Source organism: Zea mays, chromosome 9 (genome assembly GCF_902167145.1).
Source record: "Zea mays cultivar B73 chromosome 9, Zm-B73-REFERENCE-NAM-5.0, whole genome shotgun sequence".
Lineage (NCBI taxonomy): Eukaryota > Viridiplantae > Streptophyta > Magnoliopsida > Poales > Poaceae > Zea > Zea mays.
Genome location: NC_050104.1, coordinates 91,586,654 through 91,614,121, shown reverse-complemented (window position 1 = coordinate 91,614,121; position 27,468 = coordinate 91,586,654). Strand labels below are relative to the sequence as shown.

Sequence of the window (27,468 nt, the reverse complement as noted above, 5' to 3'; positions counted from 1 at the left end):
CACTAAGTTGAGCTATGTGATCATTTTGTTGTTTAATTAAAGCTAGGTGATCATGGATAGCATCAACATTAATGTCTCTACATCTAGTACAAATGGAAACATGGCTAACAGTAGATGTAGAGGGTTTGCAAGCATTTAATTCATCAATCTTAGCATGTACCATGGCATTCTCATTTCTAAGATTGGAAATAGAATCATTGCAAACACTTAAATCCTTAGCCTTAGCAATTAAATTATCATTCTCAATCTTAAGGCTAGAAAGTGATTCATTCAACTTGTCAATTTTAGAAATCAAACTAGCATTATCATTTTTGAGGTTGACAAGAGAATCATCACAAACATTTAACTTCTCAACCTTAGCAATTAATTTTGCATTCTCATTTCTAAGGTTGGAGATAGTATCATGGCAAATGCTAAGCTCACTAGTCAATTTTTCACATTTTTCTATCTCCTGAGCATAGGCATTTTGACCTTAACATGCTTCTTGTTTTCCTTAATAATGAAGTCTTCTTGACTATCCAAGAGCTCATCCTTCTCATGAATAGCACTAATTAATTCATTCAATTTTTCTCTTTGTTGCATGTTTAGGTTGGCAAAAAGAGTGAGCAAGTCATCCTCATCATCACTAGAGCTAGCCTCATCACTAGATGTTGCATATTTAGTGGAAGCTCTAGATTTTACCTTCTTCTTTTTGCCGTCCTTTTCCATGAGACACTTGTGGCCGACGTTGGGGAAGAGGAGACCCTTGTTGACGGCGATGTTGGCGGTGTCCTCGTCGGAGGAGGAGTCGGTGGAGCTCTCATCAGAGTCCCACTCCCGGTATACATGGGCATCGCCGCCCTTTTTCTTGTAGCATCTCTTCTTCTCCTTCCTCTTTCCCTTCTTGTTGTCGCCTCTATCACTATCACTTGATAATGGACACTTATCAATAAAATGACCGGGCTTACCACACTTGTAGCAAACTTTCTTGGAGCGGGGCTTGTAATCCTTCCCCCTCCTTTGCTTGAGGATTTGGCGGAAGCTCTTGATGATGAGCGCCATTTCCTCGTTGTCGAGCTTGGAGGCGTCGATGGGGAGCTGACTTGACGTAGACTCTTCTTTCTTCTCCTCCGTCGCTTTGAATAACGACGGGTTGCACCTCGGGTGTGGAGGTGGCGCCTCGCTCGATGATTTGTTTGGAGCCTTTGATCATCAATTAAAAGCTCACAAACTTTCCTATAACCTCCTCGGGAGACATTAGCTTGTATCTAGGATCACCATGAATTAATTGAACTTGTGTAGGATTAAGAAAAACGAGTGATCTTAGAATAACCTTGACCATTTTATGGTCATCCCATTTTGTGCTCCCGAGTTTGCGCACTTGATTCACCAAGGTCTTGAGCCGGTTGTACATGGCTGTGTGGCTCCTCCCCTTGGTTGATCATGAATCGACCGAGCTCCCCCTCGATCATTTCCCGCTTGGTGATCTTGGTCACCTCATCTCCTTCGTGCGCGGTCTTGAGCACGTCCCAAATCTCTTTGGCACTCTTTAACCCTTGCACCTTATTATACTCCTCTCGACTTAGAGAGGCGAGGAGTATAGTAGTGGCTTGGGAGTTGAAGTGCTAGATTTGGTCGACCTCCTCCGAATCGTAATCCTTGTCCCCTTCCTTCGGTACCTGCGCTCCATACTCAACAATATCCCATATGCTTTTGTGCAGTGAGGTTAGGTGATGCCTCATTTTATCACTCCACATAGAATAATCTTCACCGTAAAAAACCGATGGTTTGCCTAATGGGACGGAAAGTAATGGAGTGCGTTTCGAAATGCGAGGATAGCGGAGGGGCATCTTACTATACTTCTTGCGCTCATGGCGCTTAGAAGTGGCGGATGCCGATTCAGAGCCGGAGGTGGAAGGTGACGAAGAGTCAGTCTCGTAGTAGACCACTTTCTTCATCTTCTTCTTCTTGTCACCTTTCCGTTGTGTCTTGATGGAGGAAGAGGATTCCTCCTTGTGCTTGTGGCCGAACTCCCTTGAGTGGGTTCTCCCCGAGCTTGCGGACTTGTCACCGTCGGTCCCAATCTCCCTCTTGGCGGATGCTCCCGACATCACTTCGAGTGGTTAGACTCTAATGAAGTACCAAGCTCTGATACCAATTGAAAGTCGCCTAGAGGGGGGTGAATAAGCAAATCTGAAATTTACAAACTTTAAGCACAACTACAAGCCGGGTTAGCGTTAGAAAAAAACCGAGTTCGTTAGAGAGGGCGAAGACAAATCACAAGCAAATGAACGCGGATGACATGGTGATTTGTTTTACCGAGGTTCGGTTCTTGCAAACCTACTCCCCGTTGAGGTGGTCACAAAGACCGGGTCACTTTCAACCCTTTCCCTCTCTCAAACGGTCACCTAGACCGAGTGAGCTTTTCTCCTCAATCAATTGGGTCACTTAGACCCCACAAGGACCACCACAACTTGGTGTCTCTTGCTTTGATTACAAAGGTGTTGAGAACAAGAATGGGGAAGAAGAAAAGATCCAAGCGACAAGAACTCAAATGAACACGAAAATCTCTCTCTCACTAGTCACTAAATGTTTGGAGTGAATTTGGACATGGAAAGGATTTGATCTCTTGATTTGTGTCTTGGAGTGAAGTCTAGAGCTCTTGTATTAAATGCAATGGCTGAAAACTTGGATTCCTTGAAGTGGTGGTGGTTGGGGGTATTTATAGCCCCAACCACCAAACCAACCGTTGGGGTTGGGCTGTTGTCGCCAGCCACGTCACCTAACCGTTAGGGTTCGACCGTTGGAGCTCTGACAGCCTGGGCCACCGGACAGTCCGGTGGTCCACCGGACAGCCACTGTTCACTGTCTGGTGCGCCTTCTGGGGCCTTCTCTGACTCTGCGCGAACTGTCCGTGCACTGTAGCGCTTTTCAGGTTTCTGTTGGAGTCGACCTTTGCGCTGTAGCCGTTGCTCCGCTGGCATACAGGACAGTCCGGTGAATTATAGCAGAGTGACTTTTCCAGAAACCCGAAGGTGGCGAGTTCGAGTTGATCCACCCTGGTGCACCGGACACTGTCCGGTGGTGCACCAGACAGTCCGGTGCGCCAGACCAGGGCAGCCTTCAGTTTCTTTTGCTCCTTTCTTTTTGAACCCTATCTTGGACTTTTTATTGGTTTGTGTTGAACCTGTAGAACTTATAATCTAAAGCAAACTATTTAGTCCAATTATTTGTGTTGGGCAATTCAACCACCAAAATCATTTCGGGAAAGGTTTGACCCTATTTCCCTTTCACCCATCCAACCATGTAATTAGTTTTATAATTAATCTGCGTTTAATACCTCTAATAGACCTTGAAAGGGACCTCCAAAAATTTCTCCGGAAGCCTAAATTGAGTTGTTGATAGCAACTAGTCATATGTCTGTGCGTTGCTACAATTTTTATATATAACATTGGATAAATTTTGTTTTAATAAAGAACAAAATATATGTTTTCTATTGATTAGGTGGGTGTGAATGTGGAAACAACCAAGGTGCAAACACTCACTTATACATAATTTCACCTTATTTTTTACATAAAGCGCAAATATAATGCTTTTGAAAAAGAGGTCTTACACCCTTGTATCATTTATCCTTTCAGCAAGAGATTATAAACATTGGATGGTTTCAATCATATTTTTGTTGTCTCTCTGAAGGATATTATGAAAAATCACCTCAAATAATTGTTGGGGCTTTGGTGGTTGCAATACATTTATGTCAAACAAAACACATCTTTTGAAACTGATCCGACCATACCAAGGCAAATGAAGCAACACTGCAGGCCCCATGCACCCTTGAAGTGGAGCACCAAGTTCACTGAATGTTTTTAGTGTGGTAATCACGTGGTGCTATGAGATCTCAGAACCATTGCTTAGAAGCACAAGAAGTTTCTTGTCAATTCCTGATTCAATCATAGTCTCAACAACCTTTAACTTTTTATTATAGTAATAGAGAAGAGATTATAGGAGTACGGGTTCTAAAGAAATGTAGGGTTTTTTTTGAAAAATATTGACACTAGAAATTGAAACCAGCACTTGTACAAGTTGCCAACCTTAAAAAAGGTAATGTACAGGCCCACCGCTTTAAATATGTTGCAGCTGTGTAAAAATTGGAAATTTCGTTTAAAGAAAGTGCAACGAGATAAAAAGTTTTTTGTTCACAAAAATTCCATTGCCGGGACTTAAACCCGGGTCTCTCAGGTGAGAGCCAAGTATCCTAACCACCTAGACTACAACGGATTTTGCTAAGTTTTTAAATACAAGTTTATTTATTTAGTAAAACCAGAAACAAGTCTTACTGTACGGATGCAGTTGGTGTGTGCTACTGTTAGCAATTCATCGTGTGTTGGTGTTCATGGCAAAGCGAAGGGAAGAACTTGTATCCAGAGTTTATTTATTTAGAGTGTGATCTAGAATGACTAAAGAGAAAAGTGGTGTTCATGGCAAAGCGAAGGGAAGAACTTGTAACCAGAAACCAGAAACAAGTTTATTTATTTAGAGTGTGATCTAGAATGACTAAAGAGAAAAGTGGTGTTCATGGCAAAGCGAAGGGAAGAACTTGTATCCAGAGTTTCAGACTAGATCAAGTATGGCACCCTCTATTGTCGTCCTTCACGGTAGTTGCTCAATCAAGAATAATGCCAATGTCATCCACCCTATTCATTTCAGCAATTTACTTCAGTTGGGTTAGGTAACGTAATGCCAGCGTGATCGATGCATGCTTTAGACTCTCAGCATGACAGCTGTTGCTGGAACAATAATAAGCAAATAAGCAGAGACAGACAGACAGTTTTGGTCTGCAGTACAGTAATTGAGAAAAAAAAAAACAGTTTGGCGAAAAACTGGAAAATTGGACAAGCAATCTAGACTCAACAATGGAGCATAAGTCGTAATGAATGAACTGACGAACCCACAGGCCCGATCGAGCTCTCATTCATGTTGTCTATCTGACAGAACTACGAGTAAACTTCAACAACTGAATCGTCCAATAAGCACTAGTGTGTGTGTGTGTGTGTTGCATTTTCCCTGACCAAACCCCAAACACACTCCGAATAATTAATCTCAAGAAGATTTATTCAGAAGCTGAACCAGTGCTCCACGCTCATGTGCTTGACCCCAGCAGTCAGCTCATGGATTCACGTCCACTTCGACCATGCGTCGTGATGGAGCTCGGAGCAGTAAAGGAAGCCCGCGACGGGGAGGTACGAGTCCGTCGAGTCGGCGGCACGCCGCACCTGCACCTCGATCCTCGAAGGAAGCGGCGGCGAGGAGGTACGAGTCGGCGGCACGCTGGCACCTCGAAGGACGACGATGTCCCCGCGTTCCGCGGACGACGAGCCCCGCGGGCGTGCTCCACCACGCTCCAGAGGAATCTAGTAGTCTGAAGATTACGCCTTACTCCAATGCATTTTTTTGGCCTAAATGTACGAGAGTTGAATCTAGTAGTCTGAAGATTAATGTTGAAAATGACTTTATTTCAATGGCATGGTCATCAGATCGGGCTCTGAAGAACAACTGGGACTGCCAAGGCATGGCCGAACATTCTGCGCTAGTTCATATGACCAACTGAACGATCTGAATACCTGCGCTGGATCCGGCGGATTGAGCAGCGTGGAGGAGCAGGGGCGTCGGAGCAAAGCGGGAGCGTGCGGCGGCGGCGGATCGATGGTGCTGGCGGAGGTCCGGGAGGAGGCGGAGCTCGAGTGGTGGCGACGGAGCTCCTCGTCCTGTGGCAAAAGATGGTGACGTGGACTCGACCTTATTGTGCCACGTCACCGAAAACCACAAAAAGGCCAATGATGTAAAACGGACGGTTTTGATATTTCGTGAGTGCTGAATACCTGGTTTTGTGGTTGGGAAAAAAATCTGTACTAAACGTTATCTTTTAAAGTCCCTCACATCCACCATTTGGAGGCCTACAAACATATATCAAAATTTTAAAAAAAACTTTTTAGTAATTTATTTTTTCTTTTAATTATATGGATCAGCAGCTAATATATGTGAGGGGCTGTAAAAGTGATTTTTTACATCCGCCATATAAAGAATTTTTTTTCCTGTGGCAGGGGTTGAAACTCAGACAGCGCATGTAGATGAGGATTGTGGAATGGACTTTTTGCCAGGAAAAAAAAATTATTGCACACCCTTGGAAACGCTCAAGTGTAAATGGGCCGGGCAGAGATACAAATGGGCTCCTATGTATGGTCCAGAATGACATGACAGCAAAGGCCCAGCCCAACCACAGGTCCTTTCTCCTCCGCTCTTGTGTTATCATTGCCGCGGCGGGGCAAACCCTAGCCGCCACCCGCCAGGCGTTAACGCTCGACGGGACCCCGTCGTCTTAAACTCCGCAAGCGCTGCCAGCGGCCGCCCCCGCCGCGTGCTTCCGCCGTCCTCGGTGCCTCGGCCGCCTGGTCCCCACCGGTCCTTCCCCTTCCTCAATCGGCGGCCGGCGGCTCCCGTAGCCTTGCCGCGCGCGTTAGATTTTTCCTACCAAATACCATACCAGTACCAAGCCCCTAGCCACACAGTTTTATAGCCCGATGTATATTCATTTTTCAGCTATTTTGCTACGCGTTTGTCTTGAATAGTTGAATCGGTGTTGATTGAATGATTTTGTCTTTAGAACGGCAGTCATTCGCTTGATTTTTCCTACACACAAGTGTACGCCTTTGTTGAATCGATGGCTTTTGTTTTGGTTAGCTCGCACCATTAGCCCCCTGCTCTCTTGAGGTTGGATGCAGGGAAAAATGCGAGAAGGTTACCGGTGCCAGATTCATGGACCGGGCAGGGGCTCTATACTTCTGGGGAAGCCAGTAAATTTCCTCAGGGTCATATCTTCTGTCCACATTGCATCATCTTGATGCTGTTGACCTGTTGTCTTTGTTGTATTATTCACATATTTTCGTTGATTCGCATGTGTTCTTCATCAATTTCATTTTATTGAGTAATTAAGCTCTGTCACATGGTTAGAAGCGACATGAGGAGACTGAAACATCTGAAAGTTTTCATGTGGATAATACACATATATGGTCTTCAAAGTTCTCTGATCGCTTCATGTCCAAAGCTTTTCTTTCATGTGAAAGCTTTTGAATTATGCCATCTGAATTTGGCCTTAGTGATGCTTGGGTCTGAACTGTAGCCATCTGAATATGACCTTAGTGATGCTTGAGTCTTAACTGTAGTGTTTAAGTCGTTGAGAAACAACATGAGGAGGTCATACATTCTGAAGTATCTGATGTTGATACATACATTCATGGTCTTCAAAGTTCTCTGATTGTTTCCTTTACCCACTCCTTATCCAAATGATACTTTGTTACGTTCATTTTTTCTCTCCTTGAATCATAGCTTCAAATTTCTAAGTTATATGTCTTGCCAAGTTTTTGAGATGCAACGAAGCAAAATGAGGAGTTCATATGATCTGAAGTATCTATGTTTGTTGATATATCCATTTGTGGTCTTCAAAGTTCTCTGATTGCTTTGTCCACCACTTCACCCCATGCTGCATTGTCTTTATTCAAATCATATTTCTCCATCTTCATTTTTCTGTGTGTATTGCTATAGCTTTACAGCATTTCTTAGTTATGCTTGAACAAATTTTATTGGAATTTAAGATGTCAAAAGAAGCAAAATGAGGAGGCTGTATTATCTGAAGTATCTCTTGTTGATACAGTATTCATGGTCTTCAAAGTTCTTTGTTTCCTTTGAAATATTATTCTATTAAAGCATAGCAGTTTATACTTTCCAGCCTGGAATACTATTCAAATAATTTTTGCACGAGTTCTTTATGAATTAACATATTGGCATGATTGCCTAATGCATCTCTTCGTCTAAAGCAAAATTGTGGTGACACCTAATTGTGATGGTCTCGCTGTCAAAATATGATCTTGATTCTTAAAGGTTGTGTCCTCAGCCTGAGAGGGGTTAGTTTGCAAAATCCTCCACCTTCTAACTTTGAATGCTAGAAACAGAACATGATACAGACTTCTGCAGACTGTAAGAGAGTCGCGGCATGGGATTGCTGGCAGGGCGGTCACAGCCTCAACGAGTGCTCGGCGTCAACGGCAATGAGCGAGTAGAGGCACGCTCGAATAGGAAGCTCAACACGGAGAAGGAGACAGGTGCTGCTCAGCGAGGCCTTCGGTGACGGCTGCGAGACGTCGTGGCGCGCGAAGAACGATCGCGGACAGAAACAATGGCGAGGTGGCTGTGTGCACGTTCGGGCGGAGCCAGTGCGTCCGGCTGAGGGGAGAAAAGGGCGAGCTGCCACCCTACTTATAGGGAGAGGAGAGGGGAAGAAATCCTGCTGAATCATCATAAAATCACGGCAAAATTTGAAGCTTCCAAGTTCTTGCCGTTAATGGCGGAGAGAAGAAAGGAAAGGAAATCCGCGAGCAGGGAAAGGGAAACCAGAGAGGAAGAGAAGGAAATCGAGGGTGGCGGCGTGCTCTCCACGACGAAGGGAGGACGGCAACAAGGGAAGGCGAGCACGCGACCGAGAGTTTGTCGCTGCATGCGGCGGCGGTGCACAGTGCTGCGAGTGCCGACATCGAGTAGCAACGGTATGTTGAATAATTAGACAATTTTGAGATTAAATTTTGAATATAAATCATGACCATATCAGAAGAACTGAAGTAAAAAGTCAAATCAGATGATGCGTACTGATCAAACATATTGATAGATGGCGCGGGCCGGAATTAGCATGGTCGACGACAACGAAGTAGCGGGGTTGATCAGCGAGCAGTCGTGTCGGTGTTTCGACCCCGAGGGGTCCCTGGACCGACAAGTAAAATTGTCGCTGCGTGCCCCAGCCCAGATCGGTTGGCGCGAGATGGAACACAAGGGGGAAGAACTGTGGCTTGTGTTATCCTGCGCCAAGGGAGGATGCGTTTGCAGTAGGGGTTACAAGCGTTCGCGAGGGAGAGAGAGAGCCTGTCCGTCAGCCCGTCCTCTCGCGCGACGACCCTCTCGCTTGAGGGCCCTAAACCTTCCTTTTATAGATGCAAAGAGAAGGTTCAGGTGTACAATAGGGGTGTAGCTATATGCTAACGTCTCTGGCAGAGAGGTGCCAGAGCCCTGTGTACATGCCAACGTGGCTGTCGGAGAGGTGCTAGAGCCCTGTGCACGCGGTGTTGTGGCCGTCGGAGGAGTGCTAGAGCCCTGTAGAAGCACAGCTGTCGGGGCTGTTGGGACCTTGCTGACGTCTCCTTGCTTCCGTAAGGGGCTGAGAACCGTCGTCGTCATGGACGCACACGGGGAGCCATCATTACCTGTTACCGGGGCAAGCCTAGATGGGACGCCGGTCTTGTTCTCCCGTAGACTGAGCTAGCTAGGGGTAGGGCAATGATGTACCCCCTGCGGCGTGGTCGGTCCGAGCTAATGGTTGGGCGAGGCGGAGACTCCTCCTGAGGCCGAGGCTGGGTTCGCGCGAGGACGCGATTCCTTCCGAGGTCGAGGTTGAGGCCGAGCCCTAGGGTCGGGCGAGGCGGAGACCACCATCCGAGGTCGAGGCCGGGCCCTGGGGTCGGGCGAGGCGGAGACCACCTTCCGAGGTCGAGGTTGAGGCCGGACCCTGGGGTCGGGCGAGGCGGAGACCTCCTTCCGAGGTCGAGGTTGAGGCCGGGCCCTGTGGTCGGGCGAGGCGGAGACCATCTTCCGAGGCCGAGCCCTGGGGTCGGGCGAGGCGGAGACTTCCTCCTGAGGTCGAGGCCCAAGGTCGGGCGGGGCGGAGCTTCCTACTGCGCCTGAGGCTGGACTCAGCTGCTGTCAGCCTCACCCTGGCGGGTGGCGCAACAGTCGGAGAGGGGCGAGCTGCGCTGTTTTCCTGTCAGGTCAGTCAGTGGGAGGGCGAAGTGATTGCGGTCACTTTGACCTTGCCGACTGAGGCACGCGTGTCAGGATAAGATGCCAGGCGATCCTTGCATTGAATGCGCCTGCGATACGGTCGGTTGGTGTGGCGATTTGGCCAAGGTTGCTTCACTACGAAGCCTGCCCGAGCTGGGCTTCGGGCGAGTCGAGGGTGCGCCCGTTGCTTGAGAAGGCCCTCGGGCGAGGCGTGAATTCGCCTGGGACTACTGTTCTCGCCCGAGGCTGGGCTCGGGCGAGGCGAGATTGCGTCCCTTGAGTAGGTGAAGCCTTGACTTGAATTGCGTCCATCAGTCTCTGCAGCTTGTGCTGATTGTGATTACCAGCCGAGTTTACCCGACAGTAGCCCCCGAGCCTCAAAGGGAGTGTTGGTACTCGCTTGGAGGCTTTGTCGCACTTTTTTGCAAGGGGATCGGTCTTTCTCGGTTATATTTTGTTCTGTTGGGTGGGCGCGAGCGCACCCGCCGGGTGTAGCCCTCTGAGGCCTCAGAGGAGTGGTTTGACTCCTCCGAGGTCTTAATGCCTTTCGTGATGCCTTGGCCGGTCTGGTTGTTCCCTCATGCGATCTGATCGCAGCCCGGGTGCATGGTAAGGTTCCGAGTTTTCAGGCTGGTTTGTTGACGCTGTCAACGGTTTGGCCGTAGCCGGGTTTGCGAGAGCAGCCCCCGAGCCTCTACACGGAGCGAGAGGACGATCAAGGACTGACTCGACTTTTATCATACGCCCCTTCGTCACCTTTCCGCAAGGAGGAAGGGGGGAAAGCGCCATGCTGCCCTCGGAGGGCGCCGAACATGGTGAGTTGCTAACGGGTGATCCGAGTGGACGCCCGTGCCCGTTCGATAAGGGTCGGCTAGTGGCCCAGAGGCGCGCTCCAAAAGTACCTGCAGGTGATTTGCTGGACCCGGTCCCGTTCGATAGGGTCCGAGGGCTCGATGCCTTCCTCTGATGAGATTCCGTTACAAAATCGCTCCTGCTGGTCTCGGAAATGTCTTAGGGTACCTCGGGAGCATAGCCTGAGCCTCGGCCATGTATCGGACGTACCCAGAGTCATCCCTCGCTCTGCGTGCTCTAGGGCGGCTGTCGAACCCTTCGAGGGGCCAGCCTTCGAACCCCTGATCAGTAGTGGGCGTGGAGCCCGAGTGCTCTGAGGCGACTGTCGAACCCTTCCGAGGGGCCAGCCTTCGAACCTCTGATCAGTAATGAGCCTGAAGCCCGAGTGCTCTGGGGCGGCTGTCGAACCCTTCTGAGGGGCCAACCTTCGAACCCCTGATCAGTAGGAGGGCTCGGGGCCCGCTTCCTTCGCGGAGAAGGATCTCTTTCGAAATATCCCCTTTCCCGGTCCCTGTAGCAAGAGAGAGAAAAGGGAAGAGGAAAAGGATATGAATTTAAACGGCGTGGCGCACCTTTTTTGACGCGGTCATCATGGCGGAGGTGAAGCAACGCCTGCTTCGCCTGCCAAGGGCGTCGCTTGCCCTGCCGCGGAGTTAATGCGACGGGACAGGAGGTTCGCGGGGCGGCTGTTGCGCGTGCGCGAGTCGCTCGAGGAACGGGCGTTTCGCCTTCGAGTTTGAATTTCGCGGCGGGTTCGGGCGAAGTGTTGAACGGGTCTTGCCTGGGCCTTTATATACCCAGAAGAGGGGCCGGCGGTGGCTCTTTACTCTGCTGCTTGCCTTCTACTTTGGTTTCCGCAACCTGAGAGAATAGCTAGAGAAAAGGGAACCACACACCTTTTTTGCTCCGCCTCCACCCCCTTCGTTCGGCGATGGCCGACAAGGCGACCGTCGTTCCACCGCGCGATCCGTGGCCTTTCTCCACCGTCACGGTGGGCGATCTGGAGGCCCTCGTCGCTGATGGTTTGCTCCATCCTCTCTCCGGTGACCCGCAGCCGGAGTGGATGGCCCCCGCGAGCGAGGCCGACCCGGCTCCGCCGCCGGGGTATGTGGTCAGTTTCGTCTCCTTCCACGAGCGGGGGTTTGGAGTGCCAGCGAGCCGCTTCATGCGGGCGCTCCTGCACTACTACGGGGTGGAGCTGCACAACCTCAACCCCAACTCCATTGCGCAAGCGGCCATCTTCGCGGCGGTTTGCGAGGGTTTTTTGGGGATTGACCCCCACTGGGATCTGTGGATCCATCTCTCCTCCGCGGAGCTTTTTGCCCTGACGACGGGGGAAAGGAAGGTCTGCATGGCGGTGCGGGCCGGTGGCTGCACTCTCCAGTTGAGGCAGGGGCGCGCGCAGCAGTACATCCCCGCCATCCTTGTGTCTTCGAACAAGGGGTGGCAGCCCCGGTGGTTTTACCTCCGGAACGACGACGGAAGGCTCCCGTCGTTTTCTCAACGAGTGGTGACCGCCGCCGGCAGCAACTGGCGTTGGGGGGCCACGCGCGAGAAACAAGAAAATCTCCAGCCTCTCCTGGAGGCCTTGCAGAGGTTACGAGATGGGGGGCTCACCGCTGCGGGGGTGGCTGCCGCCATCCATCGCCGGAGGGTGCTCCCTTTGGCAGAGTGGCGGTTGCCGCTCTCGGAGATGAAGCCGGGAGTTGATTTGGAGGGCTCGCAGATGTCCTCGGCTCCCCTCTCCACCGACGACCTCCGCAGGCGGATAGCGGGCACGGTAGGGAGGCTGGACGCCGATGCCCTTACCCAGCCCGTGATGCGTCCCGAGTGTGGGTACGTGTCCTTGGTGAGTGTCCGCTCCTTCTCTTATTTTGCGCTGAGTTGCCTTTGATTCACACTGTCGGGATTTCCGTTCGTCTCCAGTGTAAGGAAAATGGACCCCGGGCCATTTGGCTAATTGAGTTTTGGTGTTTGATGATTAACACAATCTGTGGACTAATATGTTTGCTAGTGTTTATAATTATAGTTCACAGGATGCAAAGAGAATTGGACCAAGGCAATGAGGATGCAACACCTCAAAAGAAGACATAAAAAGATGCATAGGAGTCCAATACTCAAGAACAAAAGAAGCCCGAAGAAATCAGCGAAGAAATCCAAGATGAGGGCTGTCAGCCAGCGCCTGGTGGTGCACCGGACATTGATGTCCGGTGTGCACTGGACTGTCCGGTGGCAGAGAGGCCACAGACAGGCGCTCTCTGGCTGTAGCACCGGTCTGTCCGGTGTGCACCGGACTGTCCGGTGTGCCAACGGGCAGAAGGCAACGGTCGGATCCAACGGTCGACTGCTACAGGCGCCAACGGTCGGCTGACGTGGCGTGCACCGGACATCTACTGTGCAGTGTCCGGTGGTGCACCGGACTGTCCGGTGCACCCGACGACAGAAAGCTGCTGCTTTCTGTCCAACGGTTAGTTTGGGGTGTGGAGGCTATAAATACCACCCCAACCGGCCATTCTCAAGTGTGGGAGCCCAAGCAACATACCAAGGCATATTGTAGACATTTCCAAGTGCTCAAACACCCAAGTGCTTAATAGAATCACTCGGTGATTAGCGTAGGTGCTTTGCGAAGTGCTTAGGTTAGTTAGACCGCATTAGCGCTTGCTCTAGGTGAATCCTAGTTTGTTGAGTGAGTTTAGACAAACCACACAACCCCTCGGCTCTTGCGTGGGCCATTGTAATTGTACCGAGTGGGGCGAGAGTCTTGCGTGACCGTGACAACCGCGTTTGTGTCACGGCCGCCACCGTGTACCGGAGGGAACGAGGCCCGCGGCGTTTCGGGCGGAAGCTCGATAGTGGAGACGGCGGGGAGCGTCCGAGAGGAGCCGGAAGCGGAGCACCACTGGCGCGTGGAGAAGGCCCGCAGCTCTCTACGGAGTTACTCGACCGTGGTGCTTGGCCCTCGCGTGGGCTTCCCTTTGCGTAGGGGCACCAACGAGGATTAGTCGGGACCTTGCGTGGTTCCGGATACCTCGGTAAAAATACCGGCGTCTTCCACGAGAGTTTGCTTCTCTACTTAGCTCTTTACATTCCGCATTTATATTAAGCATTTAAGTTTCAATCTTATTGTCATACTTATTTAGTGTAGATTGAAACTTAGCCTTTGCGGTAGAGACAGCAACACTTAGACAAAACCGAGTTTGCACATTCTAGTTTTGATTATTTGCATAGGTTTTGCTCTAGGGATTTAATTGTGGCCTAGTTTAGTAAAAGTTTTAGAAGTCCTAATTCACCCCCCCTCTTAGGCGTCACCCGTTTCCTACAAGTGGTATCAGAGCCCGGTTTGGCTCATTTGAAACGCTTTAGCTTCACCGCTAAAAGAGCCGACGCTTTTTAGAGGAAGCGATGGATACCCATAGGCCACCACACTTCGACGGCACTAACTTCCCATATTATAGTGCTAGAATGGCTTGTTACCTAGAGGCCGTTGATCTAGGTGTTTGGAGAGTCACTCGTGACGGGATGAAACCCCTCAAGAATCTCGAGAAACCCACCACGAGTGAGGAAAAAGAAATCCATTTAAATGCTAGAGCCAAAAATTGCTTGTATGAATCTCTTAGCATGGATATTTTTAACCAAGTATTTACCTTGAAAACTGCTAATGAGATTTGGCTAAAATTGCATGAGCTCCATGACGGCACATCCAATGTCCGTGAGCAAAAACATTGCCTAGTCTTAAATGAGTATAATTCTTTTGCTATGAAAGATGATGAGCTTGTTAGAGACATGTATTCTCGTTTGAATCTAATAATCAATGAGCTCAACTCTATTGGCATTAATAAGCTAGGCGATGCGGACATTGTGAGGAAGATTATCTCCCTGCTACCACAACAAAGATATGGGAGCATCATCACCATCCTTCACAACATGGAGGACTTGAGCAACATGACCCCGACCATTGTGATTGGGAAAATCGCGGCCTTTGAGATGTCGCGAAAAATGAGTCGGGGAGAGGAGCCAACTTCCTCAAGACCATATGCTTTTGCATGTGATGAAAGGAAGGGCAAAAAGAAGGCTCCCACTCCAAGTTCCTCAAGCGAAGAAGAGGAGGAAGAAGAAGAAAGTGATGATGATGATGAAGATAATCAACCATGCACATCATCCTCCAAGGACGAAGAAACTATCCGACGCGTCGGAAAGGTAATGAGGATGATCCGCAAGATTAATCTAATGGGTGTGCCCCTGCAGGTCGAGGATCTTCTCTTTAACATTGACAGGAAAAAGCAAAGGAAGAGAGGATGCTTCGCATGTGGGGAGAAGGGCCACTTCAGGGACAACTGTCCAAATATGGCGAAACCCAAAAAGGAGAGGAGCAAAGGCAAGGCGCTAACAAGTGTTAGAACTTGGGATGATTCTTCAAGTGAAGATGAACCTCCAAGGACGCGCAGCCACCGATCCTCATCACGCTCATCACGGTCATCACACAAATGCCTTATGGCAAGAGGTAACAAAAGCATTCCATCCTCTAGTGATGAAAGTAGTAGTGATGATGAAGGTGAGGGAAAGCCCTCTGTAGATGAGCTTGCGGAAGCCGTAGAATTTTTCCAGGATGTTTGCACTAAGCAAAAAGCTCAACTTAAAACTTTGAAAAATAAGTTGGTTAGCTCTCAAAATGATTACAAAGGTTTGCTTGAAAAATTTGAAACTTTTGCAAACTTAAATAGTGAGCTATCAACTAAAATTGAGCTATTAGAATCTAGTGCTCCATCCACTGCTACCGATGATAGCCTTATTAAAAAGAATGAAAAACTTAAGGCTAAGTTAGCTAGCTCCCAAGAAGCTATTGAAAATTTGCTAGAGAAAATGGAAATTCTTAGCATACACAACAATGAGCTAACTACTAAGCTAGAAAACATTGGTAGCACCCCAGCAACATCTTTAGTTGAAATACCTGAAATAATTAAGAAAGATGCTTCTACTTCCTGCTTTGATTTAATTGATGATACTAACCCCTGCAACCAAGTCGTTGTTGAGAATATTGTTGTAGAGACATGTACGGATGAGGTTGCAAAGGAAAATGAACAATTAAAGCAAGAAGTGGCTCGCCTTGGCAAGGCTTTGTATGACAAGAAAGGCAAAGCCAAACAAATCCAACCTCCACAGGATAACACCACTGCGGGAGTGAACAAGCCTATGGAGGGAGAAACTGTGATTTGTAGGCTATGCCACAAGGAAGGCCACAAGTCTTTCCAATGCAAGGCGATGACCGGGGATAAACAAAGACAAAAGCTCAAGCAAAAGCCATCAAGCAAAATCTCAAACACCTACATCAAAAAGGTGAACAAAAAGGACGCTACACCATATTTGATCAAGAAGAAAAATAACGAAAAGGTGATAGCAATCAAGGCCAACAAGCAAGCCAACAAAGGAAAGGGGGCCAAACGCATCTGGGTGCCAAAGGAGATAATTTCAACCATGAAAAGCATCAAGAAGGTTTGGATCCCGAAAGGGAAGTGAGTGGACCGAAGGTCCTCGGGAAATTTGGAGACTTGGCAAAATTGGGATGTATATCATGGGATACATCATATTGGATCAAGTTTATTGCCAAGTGGGTTAGTGAAAATTTCGGACCCAAATTTCCCACCCATGACTAAGGTAACTAGTTTTATTGTATTCTTCGTTTTTAGATATGCGTATCTATTTACCTTTTATCTAGTTTACCTTTCTTGCCTAGTATTACATTTGTTATGTACTTTTGTTTAAAATCATGCATACTAGGTAAATCATATGGTAGGATTGCTTGTTTTTAATTCATATACTTAAGCAAATCTACATGGCTTAAAATGTTTATTTAAGCACGGCACATAGCTTTTATATCACTCCATAGTAAATGATGCATCAATTGAAAATTTTGATTTTTACAAGTTGTATCATTTAACTTATATGTGCCAAAGTTAGGATTGTAGATAATTTGCCCCTCTTGATATCAAATCAAAGTGCATGTCTCCTACAAGTATTCAAAACTTGTATGCACACCTTTAGGGGGAGATTACTCTATAATCTAACACTTTGAGACTAACACCTTTTCAAGTCTATTTCATGTGATAGTCTCATTGTAAGGAAAATAAGATTCCCGGAGAAAGACAACAATCTTCCACTGCAAAATCTCCAAGAACTCTCATGTCTCTCAAGCTCACCATTGACTTTCAATTGGTATCTTTTGAGACTACTTTCAGTATCATTTACATGTCTTCTCCAAAATTTGATTAGACTATAATTCATATCATATGCTTCCATGTTGCTAAAAATGCATAAGTAGTTAACTCATATTCTGTTACCTATGCATAAGGGAAGTTAGTCTTTTCAAATCATGTCTTGCACCTCTAATTTTCACATGCTTTTTCCTAAGATCTCTGTCAGGGGGAGCTTTTCTTCATCTCTAAAGGGGGAGAAAAACTCTTTCTAAAGGAGAATACTCATTTAGGGGGAGTTCCTTTCAACTGGTATCATTCATATGGTTTATTTTAATATCCTTCTAGTGATATCATTTGATACAATTCTTGTTGAGGGCAAGCTGTTATTTACTTCCTACATGCTTTTAATGTCTTCCTTTTCGGTGGTTGATGCCAAAGGGGGAGAAGTTTAGGGACCAAAGCAATGAAAACTATATCAAACACCAAACACCACCAATTTAAAATTTTATATCTACAAATGGCTTTTCAAGTGGTTTTGGTTTTTTGGTCCAAAAATAGGAAGTAAGTGAATTATGGAGTTAGGGGGAGGCTTAAGTCCATAATATCACATTGTGGGGACAATCATGCATCTTAGCAAGTAGATTGCATATTCTAATTCAAAAACTTGTATTATTTGCTTGCTTTGGTTGTGTTGTCATCAAGCACCAAAAAGGGGGAGATTGTAAGGAAAATGGACCCCGGGCCATTTGGCTAATTGAGTTTTGGTGTTTGATGATTAACACAATCTGTGGACTAATATGTTTGCTAGTGTTTATAATTATAGTTCACAGGATGCAAAGAGAATTGGACCAAGGCAATGAGGATGCAACACCTCAAAAGAAGACATAAAAAGATGCATAGGAGTCCAATACTCAAAAACAAAAGAAGCCCGAAGAAATCAGCGAAGAAATCCAAGATGAGGGCTGTCAGCCAGCGCCTGGTGGTGCACCGGACATTGATGTCCGGTGTGCACCGGACTGTCCGGTGGTGCACCGGACAGTCTGCGCAGAGAGGCCACAGACAGGCGCTCTCTGGCTGTAGCACCGGTCTGTCCGGTGTGCACCGGACTGTCCGGTGTGCCAACAGGCAGAAGGCAACGGTCGGATCCAACGGTCGACTGCTACAGGCGCCAACAGTCGGCTGACGTGGCGTGCACCGGACATCTACTGTGCAGTGTCCGGTGGTGCACCGGACTGTCCGGTGCACCCGACGACAGAAAGCTGCTGCTTTCTGTCCAACGGTTAGTTTGGGGTGTGGAGGCTATAAATACCACCCCAACCGGCCATTCTCAAGTGTGGGAGCCCAAGCAACATACCAAGGCATATTGTAGACATTTCCAAGTGCTCAAACACCCAAGTGCTTAATAGAATCACTTGGTGATTAGCGTAGGTGCTTTGCGAAGTGCTTAGGTTAGTTAGACCGCATTAGCGCTTGCTCTAGGTGAATCCTAGTTTGTTGAGTGAGTTTAGACAAACCACACAACCCCTCGGCTCTTGCGTGGGCCATTGTAATTGTACCGAGTGGGGCGAGAGTCTTGCGAGACCGTGACAACCGCGTTTGTGTCACGGCCGCCACCGTGTACCGGAGGGAACGAGGCCCGCGGCGTTTCGGCCGGAAGCTCGATAGTGGAGACGGCGGGGAGCGTCCGAGAGGAGCCGGAAGCGGAGCACCACTGGCGCGTGGAGAAGGCCCGCGGCTCTCTACGGAGTTACTCGACCGTGGTGCTTGGCCCTCGCGTGGGCTTCCCTTTGCGTAGGGGCACCAACGAGGATTAGTCGGGACCTTGCGTGGTTCCGGATACCTCGGTAAAAATACCGGCGTTTTCCACGAGAGTTTGCTTCTCTACTTAGCTCTTTACATTCCGCATTTATATTAAGCATTTAAGTTTCAATCTTATTGTCATACTTATTTAGTGTAGATTGAAACTTAGCCTTTGCGGTAGAGACAGCAACACTTAGACAAAACCGAGTTTGCACATTCTAGTTTTGATTATTTGCATAGGTTTTGCTCTAGGGATTTAATTGTGGCCTAGTTTAGTAAAAGTTTTAGAAGTCCTAATTCACCCCCCCTCTTAGGCGTCACCCGTTTCCTACATCCAGGGGTTGGGGTTTCACAAGCCCTCCCTGCCACGGGTGTAGGATCTAGGACACCGGCTAGAGGGGGGGTGAATAGACGGTTTTGACTAAAATCAACAATACTAAATAAATTTAATCAATACAACAAGAGAAATAAATTCTCTAGTGTCAATAAGTAAACAATGTATGAAAAACAACTACGGAGATTGAATACTTGAAGAACAATAAGCAAATCACTAATCAATTGCAAGGCAATAAGTAATGCTAGAAAGAATAGACACCGAAATTTATCCCGTGGTATCGGTGATTTGCCGATCACCCCTAATCCACGTTGAGGTGGACTTCAAGCTCTCACTTGCTCCTCTATCAAGACACGACTTGATCTTTGAGCCAAGTGGACAAGAAATCACTCAATACCTCGATTCCACTAATGTCACCTTTGCCGCTCCGGCGAGGTAGGCGCGAACCCCTCACAATCAACACCGCGGCTTCTCCACAATCTTCTTGGAGAGCTCGACGGAGACAATCACCCGAGCCGTCTAGGAGGCGGCAACCTTCAAGAGTAACAAGCCAACGACGCTTGCTCGGTGTACCACCTAGTGCCTCAAGAATCACCAAATGATGCAAATGCACTAGGAACCCTCAATCTCTCACTAGAATGCAATCTCAAGCAAAGAGTGTGAGAGAGTGAGTTGGAGGATCACAAATGAGCTCAATGTGTGCAAGGAATGGCCAAGAGAGGTCTCTCACACGAGCTACCCTTCTATTTATAGTCCCCTTTCTAAAACCAACCGTTATGTGCAAAAGGGGGCAGTTCTGCGCACACACGGACCGTCCGCGCCCTAGGGCCGGACGGTCCGCCGTACATATAACGGCTATAATGACCGTTTGAAACATGTCAGAGCTGACTCAAAAATGTGGGTCCGGACAGTCCGCCCTTCAAGGCCGGACCGTCCGCGACCTGGCAGATTCAAACACCCGAGCCTCGGATCAAAAGGAGTTAATACACGCGGACCGTCCGGCTATAAATCCCGGACGGTCCGAGACCTGAGTCAGTACTGTCCGGACTGGTCCCCCGGACAGTCCGTAGTACAAAACAACAAAAACACACAGTCCCTGTCCAAAAACGAGTTTGACACTTGCGGACCGTCCGCCCCTCACAGGCGGACCGTCCGCCTATAATTCAGGGACTGGCCCGAAGCCACCCTTCTCTGGTTATGACTGCGGACGGTCCGGCCCTAAGGCCCGGACGGTCCGCAGTGCAAAAGAACAAGGTATGCACGCAAATGGTCAGACTTCGGACCCTCTCTGGAGGATCGCGGACGGTCCGCCCCCAAGGTCCGGACAGTCCGCGCGTCCATGACTTCGCAATTTTCACACATGCTTTTGAAAGAACTTTTAACTCATGAAATGTGAAGCGCTGTTAGTCCTCATGCAAATGCAACTACTTGATGCTCTATGAGGCACTAAGTTTTACACAGATCTGAGTCATTGACCCCTCTTAATAGTACGGCTATCTAGCCTACTAATCCGGTCAGGTATCTTCTCTAAACTCCTCAAGACCGGCAAAAGTGAAACCTATATTATACCTTTCCCTTCATCTGATCCACAACCAATGCGTATGATTCTTCAACATTTCCTGTTCTATGTGGTCCAACCCTGCATTCTTATTTCTCCAAGAATCGTTAGTCCACAAGCAGTTGTCATTAATTACCAAAACATCACCAAAGGGGCCTAGATGATTCACAATCTCCCCCTTTTTGGTAATTGATGACAACACCACATAGTATATTAAAGAGAAGTTTAGTTTCTCCAAATCTCTCTCATACCTAAGGTATAAGATAGATCTTGGAGATGAGTTTCATAGGACTTATCTTGATTTGAAGTTCTGTCCGAGAGATAGATAAATCCCAATAAGAAACTCAGTATGTAAGAAGGGCTCCCCCTAAGTGTGTGCAGAATTATTTGACGCTGAAGATATAACACACATAATATATTGGAGTTTGATGGAGACTTTCCTACAATCATGGTTATCGAGGCATACAAGAGATGATTCATAGAGTGAGCGCAGCAATTATCATCACTCCTCGATTAACCACACATAGAGTAAATTGAACTAAAACATAATTCATCCCACAGAATATTACAGATAATAGTCCACAGACATACGACATAGAGTTAACAGTTCAAACCAGTTCCAAATGCGTAAGACATAAACTAATGCAAGCGGCATAAAAAGGTAAAATGCATATGCATGGTCTTAATGTCCACATAGAACCACCAACTCCCCCTGAAGGAGACGCCAGACAACTTCTCATCACTTCTCTCCCCCTTTGGCATCAATTGCCACAAAGGAGAGGCCTCACTGATCACTCGGCGGAGGATGCATGTTGTAGTAGTGAGTGCTGAAGGTGTCAAACAGGGAGGAGAACTGGCCAAAATCCTGATGGAGCTGCTGCTGCCTCTGACTTATATCATGCATGTTGTCATTTGTAGAAAGATTGTCAAATTGACTGGAGAGAGCACCCATGTTATCTTGAAAACTCTGTTGCATATTATTCAGCCTGGACATGATGGGATCAGTGATATTAGTGTGAATTTGATCACGAAACTCAGAAAATTCAGAGTTGAGCGCATCCCAGTTACTGTCAAAGCGAGACTGCATGTCATCGAGGCGGTGATCCACATGTGTCATCAGGCCCTCAAAGCGAGTATCAATATGAGTCTCAAGCCCTTGCTGCATATTGTGAAAATAAGGATCAAAGTATCCTGGAGCAGACTCCCAATAGTGCTGAGGCTGAGGAGGAGGTGGAGGAGGAGGCATCTGCTGTTCCTCAACATTAGGAGCTGCTCCACCCTCATAGCCAGGGTCTTCCTCATCATCTGGGAAGGGAGTAAGGGGCCTGGTGAGAAACCCTATCTCATTCTTAAAAGGCCTGAATGGTGTGTGAACAATCTCGCATGGGCCCTCAAATCTTGTCTTGGATTTGATGAGAGCCATAATGTAAGGAGCATATGCTAGATTTTGATTCTTGTCCATTTTCAAATCATTAAGCTGCCTAATCATGAAAAGAACAATATTCATGACTTCACCATTCATGATGTGCTGGATGATGTTCCAGAACTTATCTCGTATTTTACTCTTATCACCACTCTTGGGAAGAATGGTGACTCTGGCAATCTTGTTGATTACAGCAGGATGATGTCTGAGTCCTGCTGTCTCTCCAAACCTCCTGGGTATTCCGAGCCTGGCTGGCTCATAAAATTGCACAAAATCCTCAAATTTATCTTCAGTATAAAGATCCAGCCCAGCAGAAATGGTGCCATAGTCCAGACTGTTGGCAGCGGCAAAGTCAGCAAAAGAAGCAGAATAGCGCTTGAAGCCAGTCATCCAGGTGATAGATTCTTCTTCAATATCAATCTCCGAGGTAGCCAGGAATTGCTTAACAGCCATTTCATTGAAATCGGTGCGTTGCCCCATAAACTGATATAATCCACATGTTTCAAACTTAGGGATGAGACCCTCCATGACTGATTGACTGAGCAAGAAGGACCAATCAATCACCTGATGCTTATGAAAATTGGTATCCACCAGGGTGCCCCAAAAGACATCAAACTGCAGCTGAGTGTGAAAAAACTGGATATTTGTATCAGATGGCAGAGTATACTGGTTCACAGTCCGTCTAGAGCAGTACTCAGCCATAGAAAATCTCCGCTTTGGATAAGTCCATCCTTGGGTATCAATGGGATAATCGGGATGAACATGAGGAAAATCTTCAGCATCCATGGATTCAGTGCCCCCAGCTGAGGATTGGGCCTCTGAATCAGTGGTTGGAGTATAGTCATCATCATTTCCACGAGGGCGCTTGGATTTAAAGCGACCTGCAAGTTTCTTGCGGAGACCACCAAAACCACTGCAACAATGTGACAGACATCCATAGATAAATAATTGATACCAATCACCACTATTAAAGAGGAATGGAACTGTAATGCTCTGCCAGGGTCCGGACGGTCCGCGCTAGGGGGCCGGACTGTCCGCGCCAGAGGCCCGGACGGTCCGCGTCCACCAGGCGGACGGTCCGCGACCGACCAGGGGCGACTCCAAAGAACCCTAGCCGCCACAAATGTTGAAATTGATGATTTTGCAGAGAATACTCATCCAAACGAGTTCAAAATTTTGCATAGCATTCACATTGAGGAGAACTAACAATCCCACCAATCAGAGTTTGAAAACTACTGCTCAATTTCAGATCAGAGAGGAAACCCAAATAATCTCAAAATTTAAGAGATTTGATGAAATCCACAAGATTTGAAGATACCATGATGAAGACATGTTGATGGAATGTTGCCACAAGCTGTCGGACTGTCCGCGCGCAACTCCACTTCACCGTCCGCGCACACTCGACACAGGAGAGTATTTGGCGAGTGGAGAGCAAGAGAGAAAGAGCGAATGAGCACAAATGACAAGTCTGCGGTCACTGCCCGATTTTACTGCCCTGTCGCGGACGGTCCGCGCTAGGGCGGCGGACGGTCCGCGCCCTGATGAGTTCAGACGGTCTGCGAGGCTGATCGGACTGTCCATTTCCTGATGCTGCGGACGGTCCGCGGTCCATGGGCGGACGGTCCGCGGCCTGATACTCATTTTTCCAATTGCTGTCCACTTTCTGATTTTGAATTTCGAACCCGAGTTGGTGCTTATATATGGACATTTCGACCAATTCAAGAGTGAGTATGCATGCATATACATATTATGTAATTGAGTAATGCAAAATTTTTGAATTAAACTATCTAGAGCAATTTGGAATGAAAAATGCACCAATAATACCAAATAAATAGCATAAAGAGCATATTTAGACCCGAGTTGCAATACGACACATGTGTGATCCACTTCAAGCCACATTTGAGAAATCGATCACATTCATTTCACTTCTTAGAGAACAAAATCTTGTTTCATCCAAAGGCTTTGTAAAAATGTCTGCTAATTGATCATCCGTGCCAATGGAATAAATAGAGATATCTCCCTTGCCAACATGATCCCTTAAGAAGTGATGCCGTATATCAATAGTGATGCCGTATATCAATATGCTTGGTTCTTGAGTGTTGGACCGGATTGGTAGCCAATTTTACCGCACTCTCATTATCACACATGAGAGGCACATTCTTGAAAATAATTCCATAATCCAATAAGGTTTGTTTCATCCATAATAGTTGAGCACAACAATTTCCGGCCGATATATATTCCGCCTCGGCGGTAGATAGAGCAACCGAATTTTGTTTCTTAGAAGACCATGAAACAAGAGATCTACCAAGAAATTGACAACAACCGGAGGTGCTTTTTCTATCAACTTTGCACCCCGCATAGTCCGAATCCGAATATCCAATTAATTCAAAGTGAGCACCTTTGGGATACCATAGACCAATATTGAGAGTATACTTCAAATATCTTAGAATTCTTTTAGCGGCCTTCAAGTGAATCTCTCTAGGTGAAGCTTGAAATCGAGCACACATTCATACACTAAACATAACATCGGGCCTAGATGCGGTAATATAAAGCAAACTACCAATTATTGAACGATAAAGTTTTTGATCAACCATAGTACCTCCTTCATCTAAGTCTAGATGACCATTTGTTGCCATTGGAGTCTTGATAGGCTTAGCATTTTCTAAACCAAACTTCTTGAGCATGTCCTTCAAATATTTTGATTGACTTATAAAAATTCCATCTTTCAATTGTTTGATTTGAAGGCCAAGAAAGAAGCTCAATTCTCCTATCATAGACATTTCAAATTCTTTTGACATCATTTTTCCGAACTCCTCACAAAATAATTCATTAGTAGATCCAAAAATAATATCATCAACGTAGATTTGACAAACAAATAAGTCTTTGCCAATTCTTTTAGTGAATAGAGTAGTGTCAACCTTCCCAATTTTGAAGTCTTTGGAAAGCAAGAAATCCCTAAGCCTTTCATACCAAGCGCGTGGAGCTTGCTTAAGCCCATAGAGAGCTTTAGAAAGCTTGAACACATGGTTAGGTCTTTTGGGGTCCTCAAAACCGGGAGGTTGTTCAACATACACTAGTTCACTAATCTTACCATTTAGGAAGGCACTCTTTACATCCATTTGGTAGAGCTTGATATTATGTGCACAAGCATAAGCAAGTAGAATCCGGATTGCTTCTAATCTTGCTACGGGAGCGAATGTCTCCCCAAAATCCAATCCTTCAATTTGAGTATATCCTTGTGCAACTAATCTTGCCTTGTTTCTTACTACCACACCATCTTCATTGTGCTTGTTGCGAAACACCCATTTTGTACCAATAACATTGTGGTTCTTTGGTCTCTCAACAAGCTCCCAAACTTCATTTCGAGCGAAGTTATTTAATTCTTCATGCATTGCATTCACCCAATCAACATCAAGTAGAGCTTCATCTACACGGTTAGGTTCCATACAAGATACAAAAGAGAAATGTTCACAAAACGAAGCTATGCGAGAGCGAGTTTGAACACCCTTACTAATATCACCCACAATTTGATCAACCGGGTGATCCTTCACAATAGAATGATGAATTCTTGATACCGTTTGATAATTGCTTGTTGAAGCATTAGGAGGAACCGAAGGTCTTGAAGTACCTTGATCATGAGTATCCATTGTTTCATTGAGTTGTTGGCTTTGGTGATCCTCCTCATTTATAGTTGAGGATGAAGGAATGACAACCACACTATTTTCATCATCATCTTTCTTTGGTTTTATTTCACCAATGGCCATTGTTTTCATTGCATTTATCAATTGAGTTCCCCCAACATCATCGAGATTATCACTCTCATCTTGAGACCCATTTGTTTCATCGAATTCAACATCATATGCTTCCTCAATAATACCATGAGTTTTGTTGAAGACCCTATAAGCCTTACTATTTGATGAATATCCAAGAAGAAAACCCTCATCACATTTCTTCTCAAATTTAGAAAGCCGGCTCCCCTTTCTCAAAATATAACATTTGCAACCGAATACCCTAAAATATGAGATATTTGGCTTTCTACCAATGAGCAATTCATATGGAGTTTTCTTCAAGAGCTTGTGACAATATAGTCTATTTGATGAATGACAAGCGGTATTTATTGCCTCGGCCCAATAAGAATCCAATATACTATATTCCGCTAACATAGACCTAGCCATATCAATAAGAGTTCTATTCTTTCTTTCAACAATACCGTTTTGTTCCGGGGTATATTTGGAAGAGAATTCATGTTTGATACCCTTGTCATCACAATATTGATCAATTCTTGCATTTTTGAATTCCGACCCATTATCACTTCTAACCTTTTTGATGTCGAAGTCAAATTGATTTTGAGCCAATATAGCAAATGACTTGAATGTTTCAAACACATTGGATTTGTCTCGTAGAAAATAAACCCAAGTAAATCTTGAATAGTCATCCACAATCACAAGACAATAAGAATTACCACCAATACTTACAAAAGATGTGGGCCCAAATAAATCCATGTGAAGTAATTCCAAAGGTCGATGAGTGGACATTTGACTTTTATTTGGATGAGTGTTTGCCACTTGCTTACTGGCTTGACAAGAGCTACACAATTTGTTCTTTTCAAACTTCACATCTTTTAAGCCTCGAACTAAGTCATGCTTGGTTAACCGATTGAGTTGCTTCATCCCAACATGACCAAGTCTTCTATGCCATAACCAACCTAGTGAAGCTTTTGAAAATAGGCAAGTTGTGAGCTTTGCCTCATTAGATGAGAAATCAACAAGATAAAGATTTTCATGTCTAAAACCTTTAAACTTAAGATTGCTACCATCAACACTAGAGATAATAACATCTTCAACCGTGAAATTGCAACAAAATCCTAAATCACATAATTGAGCTACGGAAAGTAAATTAAAATTCAAAGACTCAACCAATAGCACATTTGATATAGAATGATCATTTGAGATAGCAATTTTACCCAAACCTTTAACCTTTCCTTTACGATTATCTCCAAATGTGATACTATCATAATTTGAGCAATCTTCCTCACTCATTTGGGTAAACATTTTCATATCCCCGGTCATGTGTTGAGTACATCCACTATCCAACACCCAATGATTCCCTCCCGCCTTGTAGTTTACCTACAAAAGGAAATCAATCTCTTTTAGGTACCCAAACTTGCTTGGGTCCTTGGATGTTAGTGACCAAGGTCTTTGGTACCCAAATAGCTTTCTTTCTGTTTCCAACAATTGAAGTACCAACAAATTTAGCATGAACACCTTTTGCATTATGAGAAAGAACATAACAATGCTCAAAACAAGTGGAGGATACATTTTTGAACTTGGGACAATTTTTCTTAACATGTCCCTTTTTGTGACACTTGTGACACACTTTGTCACATTCTTTCACAAACAATGTCTTTTGCTTTACAAAAGCATTCTTTCCTTTCTTGGGAACATATCCAAGACCT

At 46.3% G+C, this 27,468-nt stretch overlaps 1 long non-coding RNA gene and 5 other non-coding genes across 6 annotated transcripts; 5 read left to right on the top strand and 1 right to left on the bottom strand.

The window, feature by feature from the left end:
- Positions 1 to 4,181: 4,181 nt before the first annotated feature.
- On the bottom strand, positions 4,182 to 4,254 carry TRNAE-CUC (transfer RNA glutamic acid (anticodon CUC)). Its single transcript has one exon. It is a non-coding gene; the product is annotated as a tRNA-Glu (tRNA).
- A 2,053-nt stretch (positions 4,255 to 6,307) lies between these two features.
- LOC109942399 (uncharacterized) lies at positions 6,308 to 8,607 on the top strand. The gene is made up of 2 exons (XR_002265166.2): positions 6,308 to 7,934; positions 8,005 to 8,607. It is a non-coding gene; the product is annotated as an uncharacterized lncRNA (long non-coding RNA).
- On the top strand, positions 6,986 to 7,066 carry LOC111590265 (small nucleolar RNA R160). Its single transcript, XR_004852890.1, has one exon. It is a non-coding gene; the product is annotated as a small nucleolar RNA R160 (small nucleolar RNA).
- LOC111590262 (small nucleolar RNA R160) lies at positions 7,214 to 7,293 on the top strand. The gene has a single exon (XR_004852958.1). It is a non-coding gene; the product is annotated as a small nucleolar RNA R160 (small nucleolar RNA).
- Positions 7,409 to 7,491, top strand: LOC111590263 (small nucleolar RNA R160). The gene has a single exon (XR_004852959.1). It is a non-coding gene; the product is annotated as a small nucleolar RNA R160 (small nucleolar RNA).
- On the top strand, positions 7,637 to 7,715 carry LOC111590264 (small nucleolar RNA R160). The gene has a single exon (XR_004852888.1). It is a non-coding gene; the product is annotated as a small nucleolar RNA R160 (small nucleolar RNA).
- Positions 8,608 to 27,468: the final 18,861 nt, after the last annotated feature.